A 22,028-nucleotide genomic window follows, 5' to 3' on the forward strand; every position below is an offset into this window, starting at 1 on the left:
GCTAGTTATTGGTTTTGTGTCATATGAAGCATCATCTGTTGGTTATCTTGTGAAATTTTTTTATGTTCCACTAAAGCCCCGTATCATTTCGTGCATGTGTGTCGAGTTTTATTTCTGTACCTTTCAACGGTATCTAACTGTTGCTAGTTGCCTTTCTAAACGGCATTTTATACGAGCAAACCTGTCGCATCTTTACGTGTGGTTACTCGTACTTTACGTACTAGGGCTGTGTATGGCTTCGTTTAAAAAGAACCACTTGATGTAGTCATAGCGTCGACCCGCGCACGTCTTCTTTCACGCTCGCAGCTAATTAGCTGCAAATAGTAACTGTAGCTATAATCCTGCTGTCAAATAACCCATCCGTTGGCTGGAACCGCGAGTTTATAAAATACACAGAAATAAAAAATAAAATTTATAAATAATTCAACAACAAGGGTTATATTCTAATGTCTCTAATTGATGTAGACGACAGACAATTATCTTGTATAACGTTTATTCAAGAAAAGACGTCTCAAATAAACGGGAAGTGGTCCTACGATATTCATTTAAAATAAAGACAGAAAATACGCTCATCAAATGGAGTAAAGTTACGTTGAGAGCAAAATCCTCAAACTAAATAGGCCTCTTGAAAACTACGTCCATTTCGTAATCACAATACACGAGAGATATACTAGCCAATATAGTTCACAGTTAAACAAGATGATTCACAAATTAACACAGGCAATACGAAGAATGGTAACTCTTACTCTGTCTATTCTCAGTGTCCCTATTCTGGGACATATTCAAACCTCTCGAAATATACGTACCTTCAGGAGTTCACTTACGGTAGTGGATGTTCACCGCCCAGAATCAGTCACTTCGCCAACTGTATACTACACGTTGCCACAGAAAGGCCTGCCTCCTTCCAAAACTCACGTGAAAGTGTCTAGAATCGCTCCCTTGAGCTCTTCACTTGAGAAGTCCCAGTCTCCTCGTGACACCCATAGTGTTCCGCCACTACCTGCTTTTCCATTGACTGAAGGCTATCCCCTCCAAAAATATATCGTCCTTCAGCTCTACAGGCATGATCTGATTCAAGCTAACCACTTCCGAGACTAAACTAATATATTACAACAATCTCTATACAAAAAGGCAATGTACTGACTGTCTGATTCATCATTGCCCAGCCCAAACCGCTAAGGATAGATGCTTGGAATTTGGAATAGGTGTGAATCTTATAATGGAGGCGTCATTTAAGAGGTGATTTTTCGGTATTCCAATAGGGTGTGAAATACTTTATGAAAATATTTCATTGCGAAAGCATTTTTAAAGATAAATCTTTGACAATTGGTGTTTGTTTTCTCGGTTAGAGATGAAAAAATAAGTGTTTCACTGTTTTTGGAAATTCAGCCCCTAAGGTGGTGAAATAGGGTCAGAATGATTCACTGAGTCACCATCACCCAGCCAGAACTTCTAAGAGACAGAAACTCGAGGTTTGGAGAGAATGTGGATCTTGTACTGCAGGCGTCGTTTAAGAAGGGATTGTCCGAAATTCTGCTCCTAAAGGGCTGAAACACGCAGTGAAAGGCTTTTTGAAAGTATGTCACTATTATGGGAAGTTTGAAGCTGGAACTACAAAAACTGGTTCCAGCATTTTTGAAATTCAATCACTAGGGGGGGTAAAGTAGTGGGTGAACGTCTTTTTGGAAATAAATAATTAATGAAGAACTACTAAAGAATTTTTAAAGCTACTTCTACGACAATTGGTAGTAGAATTCTCAGTTGGAAATAAAAAAAATAGGTGTTTTAGTGTTACTGGAAATTCAACCCCAAAGGGAGTGCAAATAGGGGAAGAGAGTTAAGAAAGTATTTCGTTATATTAAAAAAAAATTTAAAGCTATATTTATGAAAACTGGTGTTTCACTACTTGGTTAGACATAAATAAATATTTGTTAGGGGATGAAAGTTGCTAAGGAAATATCTCCACAAGAACGCAAAAGGCATGATTAACAAAAACTTTGCAGTCTAGCTACCAGAATCGCTTTTGGTCAGAAGTACATTTGGAAAAGGCCATACTCATATGGCCTTACTTAGCGTAAGAAGCTTAGAAGGCGTTGCAATCTGTGAACAACATAAAAATTCGATTAAATAAAAAGAAAAAGAATCTCTGCGGGCCATACAGTCTACACGAGCAAAGCAGCGGATTCTAAACTAGTATCAAATAAAGAAATGTCGTAAACATTCAGTTGCAGTCAGATCATTTAGAATAAATACAGGTAATAGTTTGTTCATGAATATATAAGCCAGCATTCTTGCGCAAGTGTGCTTATGATAAATGAGAACAGACTGTTCTTAAGTATTGTTTAAACAGTTATTTATGTGTTCCTGACACAAGCGTCTTTTGATTCTCTTTTCAACTGTGGTGTCCGCAACCACATGCAAATGACTACTTATAAATTAGCACAGATTGTTAATAGCACTTGGAAACAACATTTAAATAAAGTTAATGGCAAAATAGTAAACTGTTCAATAAATAACTAAACAAGTATGACGCTGTTAGGTATTGATGCTGTGTTTATTTACTGTCTAACTGATGTGGATAGCATGTTTTGTCAAAGATTTGAAAATATAATAAATCAAGAAATAGAATAAATACAGGGTTATTACAAATTATTGAAGCGATTTTACAGCTCTACAATAACTTAATTATTTGAGATATTTTCAAAATGCTTTGCACACATATACAAAAACTCAAAAAGTTTTTTTAGGCATTCACAAATGTTCGATATGTGCCCCTTTAGTGATTCGGCAGACATCAAGCCGATAATCATGTTCCTCCCACACTCGGCGCAGCATGTGCCCATCAATGAGTTCGAAAGCATCGTTGATGCGAGCTCGCAGTTCTGGCACGTTTCTTGGTAGAGGAGGTTTAAACACTGAATCTTTCACATAACCCCACAGAAAGAAATCGCATGGGGTTAAGTCGGGAGAGCGTGGAGGCCACGACATGAACTGCTGATCATGATCTCCACCACGACCGATCCATCGGTTATCCAATCTCCTGTTTAAGAAAAGCCGAAAATCATGATGGAAGTTCGGTGTAGCACCATCCTGTTGAAAGATGAAGTCGGCGCTGTCGGTCTCCAGTTGTGGCATGAGCCAATTTTCCGCGGGCTACGCGTGAAACTTGCCTGCACGCGTTCAACCGTTTCTTCGCTCACTGCAGGCCGACCCGTTGATTTCCCCTTACAGAGGCATCCAGAAGCTTTAAACTGCGCATACCATCGCCGAATGGAGTTAGCAGTTGGTGGATCTTTGTTGAACTTCGTCCTGAAGTCTCGTTGCACTGTTATGACTGACTGATGTGAGTGCATTTCAAGCACGACATACGCTTTCTCGGCTCCTATCGCTATTTTGTCTCACTGCGCTCTCGAACGCTCTGACGGCAGAAACCTGAAGTGCGGCTTCAGCCGAACAAAACTTTATGAATTTTTCTTCGTATCTGTAGTGTGTCGTGACCATATGTCAATGAATGGAGCTACAGTGAATTTATGAAATCGCTTCAATCATTTGTAATAGCCCTGTACAGATACGTAGTTCTCAGAGATGATAGTTATCGTGCAATGCTATCATTGGAGATAACATTTGTTCAAATCGTATGAAGTGATTAATAGTTGTTAATTCAGAGGGTCGTTGTGAAAATGTTTATTTACTGTGAGATATTGACGTCGGTAGTTTTAAGGATATTGAGATACTGTTGTATCACTGGAAGTGTCTTATTTTTCAGAGATTGCAAATGTATTCATATTTGCATTAATATTGTATTTGAGTTATTGTCGGAGCTCAAAGAGCTGTAACTTACTCATCTTTAAGATTATCTGCCACTCCACCATTTCTTGGAACAACTCCTGCGCAAAGGCCATGGGAGTAACAGCCGTCCAAATTCCAAGCCTAAGGATTTTCTCTGCTTCTAGCCACGCCCTCCTTGCCTCTGCACCTGCACTCAATTGCGGAGGTGGCGCGACGTTCTCGTCGCTCGCGACTCGCACCCAGCAAATCAGGCAAATTTAGGTCTTCTCGGTACCAGCCCTAGTTGGACGAATAAGTCGCCTACATACTCGTCATTTTACAACCTACGCTATTCCCTCAAGTATTCAGTACTCAAATCTTAACTGACTTTTGTGTCACCCTGTGCATGTTTGACTTCTTTCGACACTCCACTCCAGAGGCCCCTGTTTGCGGGATCCTTGGTATACTACTAAAGTGCCTGTATATATACATGTATATATACTCCTTAACCCGCGTAGTGGCGTGTGGTGGTGGTTACTTCTATCCTTTCCCCATTACTCCTTTTCTATTCACGAATAGTGCGCGCGAGGATCATTTGTCAGTACACTACCATCCGAGTTCTAATTTCTCATTCCTCATCAGAATAATTTCGCTCTCATAAATTCACTAGCAGCCGTCTGCGCGATGCAGTATTCTAACATTGTAATGTTTGCCAGTAGTGTTAGTCAGATCTTCACTTACAATACTCTGATGCACAGACGACGGCGGTTCGCGCATGTCGAGGCGCGGGCGGGGATGGCATTGCTGACAATTGGTAGTGACAGTTGCGGTACACGCGTGCACGTGTTTCCAGCTTGAAGGAATCATGTATCCTGCAAATTATCTCTCTCTCTTGCTTATACAGTATTTATCACTTAGCACGACCATCAGCGATAACGACTCGGAAACAAATCTACATCTACATCTACATGATTACTCTGCAATTCACATTTAAGTGCTTGGCAGAGGGTTCATCGAACCACAATCATACTATCTCCCTACCATTCCACTCCCGAACAGCGCGCGGGAAAAACCAACACCTAAACCTTTATGTTCGAGCTCTGATTTCTCTTATTTTATTTTGATGATCATTCCTACCTATGTAGGTTGGGCTCAACAAAGTATTTTTGCATTCGGAAGAGAAAGTTGGTGACTGAAATTTTGTAAATAGATCTCGTCGCAACGAAAAGCGTCTTTGCTTTAATGACTTCCATCCCAACTCGCCTATCATATCTGCCACACTCTCTCCCCTATTACGTGATAATACAAAACGAGCTGCCCTTTTTTGCACGCTTTCGATGTCCTCCGTCAATCCCACCTGGTAAGGATCCCACACCGCGCAGCAATATTCCAGCAGAGGACGAACGAGTGTAATAGAAATTCACTAAACAACTCGGTACGACCACGTTTAATTCTCGCATAAGTTACGGCATTCAGAGCAGAGCGCTTAGAATACTATCGAATGCTCGTTGGCTGTCGGAGTATGCGTGACGTAGGTGCGAAGAAGAAGCCTAAATTCGACAGCCAACGTTTTTGCCTCCAGCTATAAACGGTTCCGTGACGAAGTTGTACTTTGTATCTCATTAGAACTAGATAAAAATATCAGGCTAATCATCAAATAATCTGTCGAGCGAGTATTTTCTTCCTAGATAAATGACATACCCTTACGATTTTGCCAATGGATTTCAGCCTGGCGTCAGCTATTACTTGGCCGAGCGGTTCTAGGCGCTTCAGTCTGGAACCGCGCGACGCTACGGTCGCGGGCTCGAATCCTGCCTCGGGCATGGATGTGTGTGCTATCCTTAGGTTAGTAAGGTTTAAGTAGTTCTATGTTCTCCGATGTTAAGTCCCATAGTGCTCAGAGCCATTTGAGCCATTTTTGAGCTTTTGCTACAACTAGTTCACGCTGTTGTTCACTTTAGGCAAGTTCGGAATGTTACGCCTATTTTACCGTTGCTACGATTACTGTACGCTACATTAATCTAAGTTCAGCGCGAACCGTCGGCCTCTGGATATCTTCTTGCATTTCGCTTCGTACATTCGGAGTTGCTGCCTTACTTGTATTACAGAGAACTGCATGACCTGCGAACAGCGCCACAGAACTGTCGACATTATCCATTAGATCATTTATATATGTTCTAAACAATAACGATCATACAACTCTCCATTGGGTTACTTCCGAAAAAATTTGGAAATTTGTGGTAAGGTCTAAGAGATCAAACTGCTGAGGTCATCGGTCCCTAAGCTTACGCACTACTTAATCTAACTTAAACGAACTTACGATAAGGACAACACACACACACCTATGCCCGAGGGAGGACTCGAACCTACGACGAGGGCAGCCGCGCGGACCGTGACAAGACGCCCCAGACCGCGTGGCTACCCCGCGCGGCCGTTACTTCCGAAGTTACTTTGTAACGGTCTAGTTATATCCACCATATTGCAATCATAAAACCGAAAGAGCCTGTATAAAAAATTAATACGTTGCTGGACTATAAAAGAACGAGAAGAAACAGGAAAATTTCTTTTGTTATGCAACATATTTAAAAATTTTCATGTTGCTCATTGCGTAAGAATCTCTCAGGCGTCTCATCTCATCGTATGTCGGGTAAAGCTGTATTGTGAAAATTGATGTGGACGCAAAGGAGATTAAAGAATATGACTAGGTAACCGCCACAGCCTTTTCTTAGAAGAGGCAATTAACATTGCATTATAACTGAGTCAGTCATTGCTTTATATTCAAAATTGACTATTTTTTGTGACTTGTTTTTAAAGGACAGTACATCAAATGCTTATCTTCACGCCATCTCCATATTTCAGTTAGTGAGAGTGAACTGACAAGAAACGAAGGCTGCAACAGTTAAGTTTTCTTAAAATGAAAAATCACAGTTGACGGTGGGTAGTTGTTTATTCCTTGGAATTTTAACTTTTGGTTCAGTTGTTCTCACGAATTCCGTGTAACAGTGGAATGTCAGTACACAGACGAGCTTTGCGCTGACAAAAATATTTTTTTTTCAGGAAAATTTTAACGGGTCCCTTTAAAAGCTTGGTTGTCCCAGACTACGTTATACAGGAGAAGTAAAATATTGTGTGTAACATTTGCTCCTGGGATAACAGCTTCATCATTGTCTTTGAGACAGACATAGGGATTCACCACAATTTTCAGATCTATCTGTCCGTTTCGTCCCACTAAGAAAGACATGTTGAATTCTGTCTGCCAGGAAGTATTGCATCGAACCATAAGCCTGATTCAGTGCCGGCCAGAGTGGCCGAGCGGTTAAAGGCGCTACGGTCTGGAACCGCACGACCGCTACGGTCGCAGGTTCGAATCCTGCCTCGGGCATGGATGTGTGTGATGTCTTGAGGTTAGTTAGGTTTAAGTAGTTCTAAGTTCTAGGGGACTTACGACCACAGCAGTTGAGTCCCATAGTGTTCAGAGCCATTTGAACCATTTTGAACCTGATTCAGTACTTAGTATGCTCGTGTTTTGTTCACTACATGTCAATATGAAACTCTGTCGATTAAGATAATGTAACATGAATATCAACAGACAAGTTGTTCCTATATCCTTCAACTACGTTAGTGCTCCATCGATCTCGACGTCGACGGGGTGGTAAACTTCAGCCTTTCTTCTGGCCTGTTTTTTATCGCTACACATGGAAAGACAAAGGCGTCGGCGGCTGCTGCTGCGACAAGACGCATGTCCAGAGGCCGTGTGTGGGGTGATCTGCACTGAAAGCGGAAAGAGGCCAGGGAAGGGAGAGGAAAGGACTCGTGTTGCCCAGAGCTGCCGGCAGCACAAGGGGATTGCTGTGTTTCGTTCTGTTTTAGTCGGGCGCTACCCGGCGAGCAGGGGCTGCCGAGGAAGTGGCTATTTATTTTGAGAATAGAGCGGGGGTGTTGTTAGACGGGGGTTGGCCCTGCGCAGTGGGGACGTGGGACGGCGGGGGAGCGGGCGTTTGGACCGACTGGGTGGGGTGAGGAGGGGGAAGAAGTTCGACTCAGACACAAAGAGGCTAAATATAAACGGGCGGTCGAGGGCCAGGGCCGGCGAACAGCGGCGGATCACAGGTCCGGCAGCTGCGCCTCCACCGTCACGACCACCACCAACACCACCACCACCAAAACACAGCTCTGGACTGACTTTCTTTCACTGACAGTCGCTACCAGTTGTACATCTCGACATTTACAATCACTCTTGCACTGAATGTGCATCTCATACTGACATGGACACTGATTCACTACCATACAGGTGGACGAATGCTAATGAGGTGCCATTACGTAGTTATAGCTTTAAAACGGTCAGTGCCGTGAACAAGAGGAACAGCGTGGTACACATTTGGCTACTCAGGCCCCTGGTTGGGTGCCAGGGTCATTTATTTTTTATTGAAAACCGTTTGGGACTCGAAGAATGAGCGAACGTTTGAAGTTCAACTTGGCCACGACGACAAAGTTGATGTCAGACACAGGCCTGGTGTATATATCGACCTTACCGTAAAACGTAACAGAGAGACGGTTTTCTGTCGCTCCTGACTGAATGCAGGAAAGAAGTGTGCCTACAGAGATCATGTGGATTCCCAAAAGGAGAGGCCTGTCGAGAAGACACTCTAAAACTACTTGGTGAAAAGAAGGCGAATGATTTTTCGTGGTCGAATAAAAGGCATCTGTAGACCGGAAGAACTAGGGAAGAGATGTCGTAATGAACTTTCCGTGAAAGACGACCATTTTCTTGAAGAGTTATTCAACATTTAACTCGTAATAAGTACTGCTGAGTATTTTCTATGAGGATTCCAAACAATTTCACACGCCTTTCCTGCATTCCGATAACATGCGTACTGCGTTCTACTCCGTAGATTTTACTGTATAGCAACGAAGTTCACCGTCACCTCCGCAGTCAGCATTGAGCATGCAGGTAAACTTTCCATGCATAGCAAACACTTTTGTGAGATCTGGAGATGGCAGTTTCATTTGCTGAAACTAGTTACATATATATATATATATATATATATATATATATATATATATATATATATATTTGAGATCCAGGTTAATAAAGGATTCTCACAAGAAAATTACACCACTGATAATTATTATCGCCTCCAACAGAACACACAGTCAGCTGTGAAATCGATCAACAGCCAAAAATTACTCCTATACCGCCAAAAAGGATCGAACCGATTGTCTTGATCCACATCATGTGTGCAAGTAAAATTCTAATTAATATAAGCGGCTTCACTTGCTAAAGAATTGTCGGGTAACAGTACTCTGGTAATCCATTTCTTTCAATGACCCACACAAACACAGTCGGTGGAAGTTCTTAATGAGGAATGTGATATTAATTAAACTCAGCTGGAGATCAACAGGTCGGTTGACAGTCAGCTTTTGCCTGCCACCGGCCAGGGAAATGGGTGAACCTAGTAGTCATATAGACGCATTTGGCCAAAATATGGTTAACTCTGATTATTCTTATGCACAAATAGGCAATAAGTTTGTGATGTAATGTACCTTCAGATACACAGTCATTTGTTATTTGTTTATATCCAGTAAAATAGCCGCAAATTTCTCTGGAGAAGATAAACAATGCGTGTCTCTGGAAAAAATACACTCTAAGGGAAAAAGACACGCACCATTAAGGAATTATCGGAATGGGACGGAAATCAGTATAAATTAAAATTTCAGAAAAATTGGATGATTTATTCAGGAGAAAGAGCTCCAGAAATTGTGCAAGGAAATAACACATGGGCCAATTTCTGGCCATTAAGAAGGCAGTTATTCGTCACGGCACTGTTAGTGTTGTAATATGTCTTCCTGAGAGATATCGTGCCAAATTCAGTCCAACTGGCGCGTTAAATAGTCAAAATCCCGAGCTGGTTGGAAAGCCGTGGCCATAATGGATTGGAGAGAAATCCTGCGACCTTGCTGGCCAAATTATGGTTTTGCAAGCACGAAGACAACGAGTAGAAACTTTCGCCTTATGCGGGTGGCCATTATCTTGCTGAAATGTAAGCCCAGGATGACAAAAAAATGAGGGTCAAAATATCACTGACGTATCACTTTACTGTAAGGGCGCCGAAGATCTCAACCAAAGGTGGCCTGTTAAAAGAAGAAATAGCCCACCGAACTCTCACTCCTGGTTGCCAGGCAGTATGACGGGCGGCAATCAGCCTGGTATCCCACCACTGTCCGAGGCTTCTCCACACACGTTTTTGTTGGTCATCGAGTCTCAGCTCGAAATGGGACTGATCACTGAAGACATTTCTACTAAAGTTAATGAGAGTCCAGTCCTAAGATGTGCCTAAAGACGTCCCAGATAATTGTGGAACCACTCGGGTTGTTGTCCGCGGCACCCTTACAGCGCAGCGGTGCTTCGACGATATTTTATGCCCTGTTTTGTTGCCCTTCATAGCAAGCCATCCTGGGCTTACATTATTTCCACTGCTTGTCTTCGTGCCTGCCAAATATTATCTTGACCAGGAAGGTCGCCGCAAATCTCCCCAATTGAGAAAGTGTGGAGTATAATGGGAATACAGGAGGACAACGTAGGTTATCTTCAGTCAGAAAGATTATCATCAATTAGTAATGATATGATATTTACTAAATATAAAGAACTGCTGAACTTAAATGATGCTTCTTCTTGTGAAGTGTCCACCACATTTAGAAGTTTGAAATTGTTACATGTCCTCTAAAATGTTAAAGTCTTGTCACTGTGCCTCTGAGTAAATGTAAATCACATCTACCGATTTCCATCCAATTCGGATAATTCCTTCGTGTGTTCACTGCTGGCCATTAACATTGCGATACCTGGAGGGAGGGCAAACGAAATTTTAGTTGTTGTGCATGTACATCATTACACGAAGAATACATGATTAAATATACAGATGATTCGACGCAACGGAAGGTGCGAAATTTAGTGCACAGGTCTGTCACTGTTGGCTGTAATAGTTGCTGTATACTGACTCGGTAGCGACTCGAAGTGAATTTGGATAACATATACAGGTCTGTCATTCCATCTGCTTCAGTTCTGTTCCACAGTTCATCATAGATAGTCGCTGGGACGTTGTGGAGTGCTAATCTCTCAGTCATCCATCACCAGATGTTTTGAATGAGTGAGATAACTGGAGATCATGCTGGCCAACAAAACAGAATATTACAACGGACGTTCTGGCATAGCCTGAATTATTAGCAGATTTCCCCCTCCTCTCCCCTTTCCTCCTCACCACATCCTCCCTGTGATGTCACTGATGATGTTATGTAAAGTTGCCAGATTTCACCCACCCCTCTGACATTGGCGAATTGCCTTATGTACAAAATGCTGGGAAATACAAAAGTAAAGGGAAATTCACTAAAAGCTGCCAGGAAATTCAAATCAGTTCAGTTGTACTACAGGGCCCGAATCCTATGATTTCACTGTGCAAGTAGGGCTGGTGTCTTAAGTATAAACTGAGAGGAAATTTTAAAAACCCAAGGTCGATCTCACATGCAGCGGCCATGTACAAGCACATGTGAGAAAGAAACATACTTATACTTGAATGAAATTTTCACTCTACAGCGGAGAGTGCGCTGATATGAAACTTCCTGGCTGATTAAAACTGTGTGCCGGACCGAGACTCGAACTCGGGACCTTTGCCTTTCGCGGGCAAGTGCTCTACCGACTGAGCTACCCAAGCACGACTCACGTCCCGTCCTCACAGCTTTACTTCTGCTGTAGAGTGAAAATTTCATTCTAGAAACATCCCCCAGGCTGTGGCTAAGCCATGTCTCCGCAATATCCTTTCTTTCAGGAGTGCTAGTTCTGCAAGGTTCGCAGGAGAGCTTTTGTAAAGTTTGGGAGGTAGGAGACGAGGTACTGGCAGAAGTAAAGCTGTGAGGACGGGGCGTGAGTCGTGCTTGGGTAGCTCAGTCGGTAGAGCACTTGCCCGCGAAAGGCAAAGGTCCCGACTTCGAGTCTCGGTCCGGCACACAGTTTTAATCTGCCAGGAAGTATCATAGTTATACTTATTTACAATTCGAATCGTAACCCTCAAAAACGTCACAGATCTAGATGGTGGAAAAAGAACAACATTTTTACAAGAGTAGCAGTCTGTAACCAATCTGTGCCAATTATTTCATGATGAAAACAACTTAGCTACCATCACTAGCAGAGCCCACTGATATCTAGTGAAGAGATGTTGAACGTAGTGTCATTTTTCATCTGTGAGAAGACGGTGAAGTGTGCCTCTTACGATGATATATTGCAATTGTGGTTGTTTCCATAGTGACTGCTGATTTCTAAAATTTCACCTTCCACAAAGACAGAGCAATTCCTTAAAGGAGTATCGATGCTTGTCGCTACCTAAACGAAGACCTGCCGTATCGCTGGATAGGACGTAGTGTTCATGATGATGCGGATCTCTTCCCTTGACCCCTCAGGTCGCTTGACCTAGCAGGCTGTGATGTTTCCTTTGGGGCTCCTTTAAGGGCTGTGTTTGCGTACCCCCACTACTAAAAGCGGTTGAACAATTCAGAGAACGCATCAGTGGTGCTGTGATGACCATTGGCAGGATATTGTTGGATGAGATGCGGAACGACCTTGCCTGCCGCTGGAATGTGTGTCGCGTGACCAGAAAGGCAGCCATAAAATATTGTGGTTGTTTCCATAGTGACTGCTGATTTCTAAAATTTCACCTTCCACAAAGACAGAGCAATTCCTTAAAGGAGTATCGATGCTTGTCGCTACCTAAATGAAGACCTGCCATAGCGCTGGATAGGACGTAGTGTTCATGATGATGCGGATCTCTTCCCTTGACCCCTCAGGTCGCTTGACCTAGCAGGCTGTGATGTTTCCTTTTGGGCTCCTTTAAGGGCTGTGTTTGCGTACCCCCACTACTAAAAGCGGTTGAACAATTCAGAGAACGCATCAGTGGTGCTGTGACGACCATTGGCAGGATATTGTTGGATGAAATGCGGAACGACCTTGACTGCCGCTGGAATGTGTGTCGCGTGACCAGAAAGGCAGCCATAAAATATTTGCAGAGGGCAAGAGGCAAACTTGGTGAGGTTATGGTTCTACTCATGCATCAATCACGCTTGTACACGTAAAACTTCGGAAAATATTAAATAGATTTTAAAACGAATGAATTATTTATAATAGCCCTATACTTAACAGAAGTTATCAGAGATGACAGCAGTTGACTGTTAGTCCGTAACCTGACTCTTGCTCATACTTGAAGGCCCTACTTCATAACCGTATCCATGGAACGCGATGTGTGAATAAATCAAAAATGGATAAAGTTAATTAACTGGTTTAGATTTGATGCTCTTCAACAATCAATAGTAAATTAACAAATACAAACAACCAGTAACATAAAGAAAGGGAGAAATAAAAAATAAGTGACCTGAGTCGTCAGCCACTTAACTGCCTTCGAACAAAAATAAGCTACAAGAATTCGGCGAAAACGCATAGTGTGCAGTTCTCTAACGATATTTGGCACCGTCTGTGGCACATAGCCGCAGTCACAACTTGGAGAGCGTTGTTCTCTCCTTTTTCTGGAGTACAGTGGCTGTACTCCCTATACCATGTGTGACGTCCACCTCCGGTGGTTAAGTGGTCAGCACGACAGAATGTCAATCCTAAGGGCCCGTGTTCGATTCCCGTCTAGGTCGCAGATTTTCTCCGCTCAGGGACTGGGTGTTGCGTTGTCCTAATCATCATCATTTCTCCCCATCGACACGCAAGTCGCCGAAGCGGCGTCAAATCGAAAGACTTGCACCCGACGAACGGTCTATCCGACGGGAGGCCCTAGTCACACGACCTTGTGTGACTGAATTCAGTCGACGAGAGTTGACACTATGAAGAGTGTGTGTAGTCTGATCCTCGACTCGCAATAACCCTTGTCGTGGAGAAGATGACCGCTATTTTCTAGGTGTCGAAGAAGGTAAATCGCTGTGTCACAGTGTTATTGAGGTTCTGCAGGTTAAATGACGACATTTCATTCGGACAATAGATTACTTATTCTGGAAATTTCTCCCAGGCTGTGGGTAAGCTACGTCTCTCAATGCCCTTCTTTCCAGATGTACTAGTCGTGTGTTGTGCTTGGATGCCTCAGTCAGTAGACCACTTGCCGCTCGAAAGCCAAAGGTCGAAAGTTCGAGTCTCGGTCCGCTACTCAGTTTTAACCTCCCAGAAAGTTTCATGTTAGCGAACAACCCGATGCAGAGCGAAAATTTCACTCTAGAGTACTGCTTCAATAAACTGTGGTTAGCGAGAGATGGAGGTGCTGCATTATTATGCACCTAACCGAGCGAGCTCTTGAATCTTCGCTTGGTGCTTGACAGAACGTTGCGATAACATTGAAGACGCAATACTTTCAAAATGCTTACTAAAATGCTATTTATTTGGTCGCAAATCGGCTTCTTAATCCATCGTCAGGTGACATTTGACTGTCACAAGGACAATTAAAATGACGTGCGCGATTTATACGAACTGTACTCACACGTGTACAGAAGCTACTTAAACTAAAGAGATACAGCGTGTTAACAAAGCGAAAGTATAACAGTTTTACCTTATGCGGAAATCGTTTATTAAACTGAAGAAACAGTTTTATATGAATATCATTGCATTTTGTAAAATCTAATATTTGCATAACTGAAAGTTAATTTCACAGACAAAAAGAGCAATTTATGTTTGGTAATTTAAAACCAAGGTGCCATTATCTGTCATTGATGTGGTAATATCAACTGTTTAGAGGTAGCTGATCTTTCTGCATTTCTTTATAGCATGTATAACTTCACAGTCTTCATCGCATAAGTTTATTTCTGATAAAAAATACTCTGGAAGTATTGGCTCTTTCTTCCCTTGCCCGCAGCTTACTTCGTGTCCTGATGGTCCAACTGCCACAGCTTCGCCTGACTGATAATCTGCGTCACATGGGTTGTTTCCTGATGAAAGATTTTACGCAAATATTGAATGTTTCCTCCTCTGTCTGCATGGCGATAATCATATACTTTTCCACAGTGCTGACAAGTGCTTAAGTGCTTTTAGCCCCCCCCCCCCTCCCTCCGCGTGCCAAAGGATTTTTTTTGGTCTTATAACTGGTCTGATGCAGCCTACCACGAATTTCTCACCTGCTTTAACCTTTTCATGTCAGAGTAGCAATGGCAACCTAAGTCCTCAATTACTTTGTGGATGTATTAAAAACTCTGTCTTCCCCTACAGTTCCCTCTAATACCGTGAAAGTTCTTTCCTGACGTTGTAAAGCATGCTTCACCAAGCCGTCCCTTCTTCTTGTCAGTATTCCCCATAAGTTTCTTTCCTCGCCGTTTCTGTGGAGAACCTCCATATTCCTTACGTTATCAGTCCCTCTACACTCCTGGAAATTGAAATAAGAACACCGTGAATTCATTGTCCCAGGAAGGGGAAACTTTATTGACACATTACTGGGGTCAGATACATCACATGATCACACTGACAGAACCACAGGCACATAGACACAGGCAACAGAGCATGCACAATGTCGGCACTAGTACAGTGTATATCCACCTTTCGCAGCAATGCAGGCTGCTATTCTCCCATGGAGACGATCGTAGAGATGCTGGGTGTAGTCCTGTGGAACGGCTTGCCATGCCATTTCCACCTGGCGCCTCAGTTGGACCAGCGTTCGTGCTGGACGTGCAGACCGCGTGAGACGACGCTTCATCCAGTCCCAAACATGCTCAATGGGGGACAGATCCGGAGATCTTGCTGGCCAGGGTAGTTGACTTACACCTTCTAGAGCACGTTGGGTGGCACGGGATACATGCGGACGTGCATTGTCCTGTTGGAACAGCACGTTCCCTTGCCGGTCTAGGAATGGTAGAACGATGGGTTCGATGACGGTTTGGATGTACCGTGCACTATTCAGTGTCCCCTCGACGATCACCAGTGGTGTACGGCCAGTGTAGGAGATCGCTCCCCACACCATGATGCTGGGTGTTGGCCCTGTGTGCCTTGGTCGTATGCAGTCCTGATTGTGGCGCTCACCTGCACGGCGCCAAACACGCATACGACCATCATTGGCACCAAGGCAGAAGCGACTCTCATCGCTGAAGACGACACGTCTCCATTCGTCCCTCCATTCACGCCTGTCGCGACACCACTGGAGGCGGGCTGCACGATGTTGGGGCGTGAGCGGAAGACGGCCTAACGGTGTGCGGGACCGTAGCCCAGCTTCATGGAGACGGTTGCGAATGGTCCTCGCCGATACCCCAGGAGCAACAGTGTCCCTAATTTGCTGGGAAGTGGCGGTGCGGTCCCCTATGGCACTGCGTAGGATCCTACGGTCTTGGCGTGCATCCGTGCGTCGCTGCGGTCCGGTCCCAGGTCGACGGGCACGTGCACCTTCCGCCGACCACTGGCGACAACATCGATGTACTGTGGAGACCTCACGCCCCACGTGTTGAGCAATTCGGCGGTACGTCCACCCGGCCTCCCGCATGCCCACTATACGCCCTCGCTCAAAGTCCGTCAACTGCACATACGGTTCACGTCCACGCTGTCGCGGCATGCTACCAGTGTTAAAGACTGCGATGGAGCTCCGTATGCCACGGCAAACTGGCTGACACTGACGGCGGCGGTGCACAAATGCTGTGCAGCTAGCGCCATTCGACGGCCAACAACGCGGTTCCTGGTGTGTCCGCTGTGCCGTGCGTGTGATCTTTGCTTGTACAGCCCTCTCGCAGTGTCCGGAGCAAGTATGGTGGGTCTGACACACCGGTGTCAATGTGTTCTTTTTTCCATTTCCAGGAGTGTAATTTTCAACACTCTTTTGTAGCATCACACCTCGAACGCTTCGATTTCCTTGTTCAAGTTTTCCACAGTCCATGTTTGGCTTACAAACAATACTATCATCCAAACGCACTTTCTCAGAAATTTCTTCCTCAAATTAAGGGTAATGTCTGTTACCTGTAGACTTCTCTTGGCCAGGAATTCCCTCTTTATCAGTGTTAGCCTGCCTTCTATCTTCTCTGTGCCTCGTACGTCATGGGTAATTTTGCGTCCATGGTAGCAGAATTTCTTAACTTAGCCTACTTCATGATCCCCAATTTTTATCTTTACTTTCTCTCTATTCTCAATTCTGTTACATCTCATTAGCTTAGTCTTTTTCTTGTTTACTCTCTACTTGACATTCAGTGAGAATAGGAATATCATGAGCGTATCTTGTCATTGATATCCTTTCTTCCTGAATTTTAATCCCACTCTTCAAACTTTCTTTTATTTTCGCATTGCTTCTTCGATTTATACCAGGTTGTTATGATAAACTTTCACTATTTAACACGTCATTACACGAAAACTAATTACCATACGACGACCTAACTTGGTAGCATTAATGTCAAGGACATGGGGAAGAGAAGTAATGCAGAATAAATTTCATTGAAGCACTTTTAATGCGCTTCTACGATACATCATAGCATTAGGTACCGGTACCATTACTGCTTCAAAGGGGCTCAATATGGCGCCCATCAATGTCCGGAAGAGTCTGAAAGCGCAGGATTTCATTCTGCACGGCAGAAAAAAGCATGTCTGTAAGTATGCTGGCTGCCTCTCTTGATATTCTGCACTTCAAATCTGCTGATAATTTGATCGTTTCCAAATGTGTTTCGGAGAAGCAGATGAACTTCACGAGCGACGTGCAGTGTGGTCCCATCTTACGTTCAAAAAATGGTTCACATCGCTCTAAGCACTATGGGACTTAATATTTGAGGTCATCAGTCCCCTAGACTTAGAACTACTTAAACGTAACTAACCTAAGGACATCACACACAGCCATGCCCGATGCAGGATTCGTGCCTGCGAGCGTAGCAGCCACGTGGTTCCGGAATGAAGTGCCTGGAAGCGCTCGACTACAGCGTCCGGCCCAATCTTACGTGAAAACAGTTGAGTTCATTGCGTAGCCGGCCGTTGGGGCCGTGCCGTTCTAGGCGCGTCAGTCAGGAACGGCACTGCTGCTACGGTCGCAGGTTCGAATCTTGCCTCGGGCATGGATGTGTGTGCTGTCCTTAGGTTAGTTAGGTTTAAGTAGTTCCAAGTCTAGGAGACTGATGACCTCAGATGTTAAGTCTCATAGTGCTCAGAGCCATTTGAACCATTTTTTCATTGCGTACCGATCTGCTGTATGGCGAAGCATACCGCAGCAACGCTGGCCAGTCACACTGCACGCCTTTGGTACTTGAGCGCCAAGCTGTTCAAAAAAGAATGGGACAATGATGAAGGTAAAAGTGAAGGTTCACCATACGGTATAACATGTTTGCCAAACAGAGGAACTTCATGCGCAGTGACTGGAGGTGAAGAGCCCCACACACGGCAGTTCTGTGTGTTCACCTCACCCGTCAGAGAAAAATTAGCTTTGTCTGTACACAGGATGGTCCAGGGCCAGCCCTCGACAACTTCATTCCTTGCGAGAAACTGGAAAGCGAAGTAAACATATCGTTATGCGTCCTGTGGTGCAAGCTGCTGTACGATATGGATCTTGTAAGGATTCAATTTGAGTATTGTTCGAAGTACCTTCCGTACAGTGGACGACGGGGTGTTCAACTGACGTGACACAGCAGGCGCATTGCCTGACGATTGGGAATTGCGCGTAGTGATGTCTGCCATAGCAACAGCGATTTCATGAACCACCTGTGGTGCAGCCGGTCATTGGCCTCTTCCCGGAGCGACTTTCAGCCGGCCATGTTCACGACATGCAGCTGCAGCATTACTGTTGTTTTGGTAATAGAGCTTCATCAGTAATGCCCTGCTCCTTTTGTCCAAGCTCATGTTTACACGTCAAGAAGCGCATTGTGATTGGTCAGGTGTGTGAGACTATGAATCACGACGACTGGTCACGGCACCTGGTGGCCACAGTTGGAACTGGACCGTGGCGCTGTGACGCATGGAATTCATGCACCTCGTGCTCTGGAGATTAATGCTACCAAATTTGGTACTCGTACGGAAAAATGGTTCAAATGGCTCTGAGCACTATGGGACTTAACATCTGTGGTCATCAGTCCCCTAGAACGTGGAACTACTTAAACCTAACTAACCTAAGGACTTCACGCACATCCACGCCCGAGGCTGGATTCGAACCTGCGACCGTAGCAGTCACGCCGTTCCAGACTGAAGCGCCTAGAAGCGCACTGCCACAGCGGACGGCTACTCGTTCGGAAATTTGTCTCCTTATTATAACGTTTTAAATATGGAAAGTTTAATTAAAACCACTCGGTATATTGAACATCAGGGGCAAAAGAGTGCATCCCTGTCTTACATTCTCTTTAATCCGAGCACTTCGCAGTTCGTCTTCCAGTCTTATTGAACACTCTCAGTTCTTGTACATATTGTGTATTACGTGTTTTTCCTATTATTCTCAGAAGTTCGAGCATCTTGCACTATTTTACATTGTCTAACGATTTTTCTAGGTCGACAAATTCTATAAATGTCTCTTGACTGCTACCATTCTTAAGCGCAACGTTAGAACTGACTCTTTGGGGCCTTTACTTTTTCTAGGGCCAAACCGATCGTCATCTAACGGGTCCTCAATTATCTTTTCCATTCTTATGTGTGTTATTCTTGTCGGCGGCTTGGATACGTGAGTTGTTAAGCTGGTTGTGGGATAGTTTTCGCACTTATATGCCCTTTCTGTCATCAGAGTAGTGCGGATGATATTTGTGCGAAAGTCTGATGGTACGCCGTCAGTCGCATTGATTCTGCACATCGACTTGAATAGGTGTTTGGTTTCCACTTCCCCCAATAATTTTAGAAATTCCGTTCTCCATTATTTGATCTCAGGTCTTTAAGAGCTCTTTTAAACTCTGACTGTGTTACTGTATCCCCTATCGACTCCGATTTCCTTTTCTGCCACGTCACTGGAGAAATCCTCACCTTCATTTTGTCTTAGTACTGAATAATAATGTGGATACGGTATTGAAACTTCCTGGCACATTAAAAATGTGTGCCGGACTGAGACTCGAACTCGGGACCATTGCCTTTCGCCGGCAAGTGCTGTACCAACTAGCAGAAGTAAAGCTGTGAGGACGCGGCGTGAGTCGTGCTTGGGTAGCTCAGTTGCTAGAGAACTTGCCCGCGAAAGGCAAAGGTCCCGAGATCGAGTCTCAGTCCGGCACACAGTTTTAATCTGCCAGGAAGTTTCATATCAGGACACACTCCGCTGCAGATAAAAATCTCATTCTGGATACGGTATTGCCAGCCGTGGTGGCCAAGTGGTTAAAGGCGCTACAGTCTGGAACCGCGTGACCGCTACGGTCGCAGGTTCGAATCCTGCCTCGGGCATGGATGTGTGTGATGTCCTTAGGTTAGTTAGGTTTAAGTAGTTCTAAGTTCTAGGGGACTGATGGCCTTAGAAGTTAAGTCCCATAGTGCTCAGAGCCATTTGAACCATTTGATACGGTATTGTTATTGTAAAGCGCGGGTCTGTAACCGAGACTTTGGCATTTTCGCAAGGTCGTCTGAAACTGCTTGGGCCAGTACACCAGTTTCTCAACGTTGACTGGTTTCTGATAGCCAGTGTTCGTCCAGAGCTGAACAACAATTCTATCTTGTCTTTCGCTCATACGCTTTGACTACGTAAGGTTCACAGTGGTTTAAATGTTTGTCCGCGCCTTACGGTACCGCAGAGGAGTGGTGCCTCGTCGCATCTCCAAGAGGGCCGGCAGCAGGCAGCAGGCAGCAGGCAGCAGGCAGGGCGCTGGCCGGATGTGCGGCCTCCGGTGGCGTCGCGTGGCTGCGCGCTCCCTGGCCACGCATTCCGCTCACGCGCCGCCGCCGCGCTGCGCTGGCGGTCCACTGCCACTGGCTGGCGCGCCAGGGGGGCCACACGTGGGCCCGCAGACAGTACAGTCCCCGCGCGTACCTGGAGTGGCTCCTAGAGTTAACTGTACCGATCTGCCGTCTGGCCGTAGTTTGTGTACACAAGCGCTGTAAGAATCACTTACAGTGGATTAACATCCACTCTCGAAACATCCACGAAGCTCTGGCTAAGCCATGTCTAAGCATTATCCCGTCTTTCAGGAGCCCGCAGAGCTACAACGTACGCAGAAAACGTCTGGGTAGTTTGAAGGACAGTAGATAAGCTACAGTCGCAGTAGACCTGTCAATGCGAGTCGTGAGTCATGCTCAGATAGCTCACCCGGTGGAGCACTTGTTCGTCGTGAAACGCAACGGGCCAGTTCCGTCATACAGGAACTTTAATACCATCGCACACTCCCCTCCCCATTGAAAATTCACTTTGGTGACGTTTAGAAAGTTCCGAAATGGCGTAAGACTTAGTATACTAACTCGGAGCTCCCCATCAATGTATGATGCCATTTATTCCCCATCTTCGTTCCATATTTCTGCCCTTTATTACCTGCCAGAGAGATAAGACTTAAATCGAATGTTGTAACTTCACACAACACCATATGCACACTTTAGAGATATACAGACTTTCGACGACTAATTCGTTTTCTCTTTTAATCTTTGTCCACTCTGTGACGAAAAAGACGAATCTGAATGAAACGCTTTCCTAATCTATGCATATCTTTAATTTTAGTTTCATTTGTGAATTAGATAAGGCACGGATAAATGAAAACCTTGAATACATATTTTTACCTTTTTCATCTGTTAGTTCATTGGATCGTCGCGGCATATATACTGTGGAGGTCGATTACTGACTCGTTTATGCTGGATGTCAGTACCATTACCAATGCTACATCGTGCATTTTATAATGGTTCTCTAATTCACGCTGTGCAAGTTTCCCACTTCCGCTACGGTCGCAGGTCCGAATCCTGCCTCGGGCACGGATGTGTGTGATGTCCTTAGGTTACTTAGGTATAATTAGTTTAAGTAGTAAACGAGTTTTTCTATTTGGGGAGCAAAATAACTGATGATGGTCGAAGTAGAGAGGATATAAAATGTAGACTGGCAATGGCAAGGAAAGCGTTTCTGAAGACGAGAAATTTGTTAACATCGAGTATAAATTTAAGTGTCAGGAAGTCATTTCTGAAAGTATTTGTATGGAGTGTAGCCATGTATGGAAGTGAAACATGGACGATAAATAGCTTGGACAAGAAGAGAGCCCGCATCTCGTGGTCGTGCAGTAGCGTTCTCGCTTCCCACGCCCGGGTTCCCGGGTTCGATTCCCGGCGGGGTCAGGGATTTTCTCTGCCTCGTGATGGCTGGGTGTTGTGTGCTGTCCTTAGGTTAGTTAGGTTTAAGTAGTTCTAAGTTCTA

Source organism: Schistocerca cancellata, chromosome 2, assembly GCF_023864275.1.
Source record: "Schistocerca cancellata isolate TAMUIC-IGC-003103 chromosome 2, iqSchCanc2.1, whole genome shotgun sequence".
In the NCBI taxonomy this organism is placed as follows: domain Eukaryota; kingdom Metazoa; phylum Arthropoda; class Insecta; order Orthoptera; family Acrididae; genus Schistocerca; species Schistocerca cancellata.